Below are 2,012 nucleotides of genomic sequence, written 5' to 3' on the forward strand. Positions count from 1 at the left end.
AGGAAGTGGGGGCTGGGTGGAGAAATCTGGAAGCTGCCTCTTTACCTACAAGGCCTCCAGTCTGTTTTGCCATGAAGCCTCTAATGCTTGATACCTGTTAATGGATGTATTTGTTGTTGTCAGAAATAAATGAGATGGTGGGGTCAGTTTTCTAAAGTCAGCGACAGTTCGAATCAAATAGGCCTGAGCACACATGCCACCTCTGTGCCTTGTTCCCTGTGTGGCCTTGGGAGAATTACTTAGCCCTTCTGCCCCTCAGAGGCGGGAATAATGTGAGAAGGATATGAGATCGTGTACATCCAAGTGCCTGGCACTGCATGTGGCCCTTAGAAAGCCCCAATCCACATTCAGCCCTGATACAGGAAGAGCTTCCTGAAGGGGTCCAGGTGCCTTCAGGGCCCCTTGGGTCTGTGAGTACTGGACTACATGCATCCCCAGATTAGACCCCAGGGACTCGGAATCCCCACATCAGGCCACAGTGGATTTATACATCTCCAGACAGGATCTATGAACTCATGCATCCCCAGATTAAACCACTGACTCACAGGGCAAGGAACAAGGGTGATTCTCAGTGAGGTCTGGAGAAGAGGACTTAGAGTCGCTAGACTCCAATGGTGGGGGCAGCAAATGGGGAGTAAAATAGGCCAACACTCTGGGGAACTCTAAAATGCTCGAAAGGAAACAAAAACCCAAGGAGCGGAAGATGACATCCAAAGTCGCGCCACCAGTGAATGCCACAGAATACCACCACCAGGGAAGTTCTTGAAGAGCATCTGATCTAGCCCTTCTTTTTCCAGATGAGGAAACTGAGGCTTAAAGAAAGAAGGTGGCTTTTAACCAAAGCCACATGATCCACATGCGGCAAAGCCATCCCTCAGACTCAGATCCCAGATTTGGGGTCTGGCCCCCTCAATTCTCCAACACCAGCTCCCATGTTGCACACCCTTCACCATCTAGCAGAGATCTCCCCAGGGCTACCATGAGCTGCCCCGTGACACTCTAAGGAGCTGATGCAAATCATTTTGTTTTGCACCATGCCTGTGGCAACAGCTGAGTTAAACCGAACACTCACAGTCATTATGCTCAGAAACTGCGCATGAGTTCCATGTATTGGGGTTTCAGAATGAATCAGATTTCCAAACTCTCCCCTTTCCACCTAATCGCATGCCTGTATATGGTAACCTTTCAGAAGTGAGTCTAATAATTAGTCATCTTGGCCTCGTTCAAGGCAACAGCATGTTCTCCAATTTCACTTTGTTTTCAACAAGAGAGCGATGCCAACGGTAATGTTCACCATGGTTAAACATGCCGCTCAGCTGGTCCCTGCAGCTGCCCAGTGCTTCCCTAACCAGGGAAACACTCTAACCAGGCTGTGCTCTCTGCCCAGATCCCCCCAACACACGAATTGACACCAACTGTGTACCGGGCACTACACTAGATACTTTGGGCTCATCATTACATTTATCCTCTTTGGAAGACAGATTATTCTCTTCTTGCCCCTTTTGAAGATGGGAAATTTAAGAACCTGAGTGTATTGGTTCTTGTCTACTGCCCATAACCCAGGTCCAGCCACTGCCTTTCTTCCTCCCTGCTCCAAAGAGGAATATTTCAATTCAAGCACAATTTCCTAAGGGAAGAATCCTTCACATCCTCAGCTTCCTAGAACTCTTTTCATCCACAAGCACCCTATGAATTCCTCCTCCTTCAAGGCAGCTACTATAAATTGTAATTTTATTTTAAATTTTTTGTAAAGATGGAGGCTTGCTGCATTTTTGCCAGGCTGGTCTTGAACTCAGGCTCAAGCAATCCTCCCAACCTGGCCTCCCAAAGTGTTACGATTGCAGGTGTGAGCCACTGCACTCAGCCTAAAATGTAATTATACATTTAAGGGATTATTTGTTATTATCTGGCTCCTCCACACAAGCATGAATCCTAGGAGGGCAGGAATGGTGTCTGTGTTGCCCACCACTATATCTCCAGACGTAGAAAGGACACATAGTAAGGATTTAGTT

This window comes from Cebus imitator, unplaced genomic scaffold (genome assembly GCF_001604975.1).
Source record: "Cebus imitator isolate Cc_AM_T3 unplaced genomic scaffold, Cebus_imitator-1.0 Scaffold141, whole genome shotgun sequence".
NCBI classification, from domain to species: Eukaryota; Metazoa; Chordata; class Mammalia; order Primates; family Cebidae; genus Cebus; species Cebus imitator.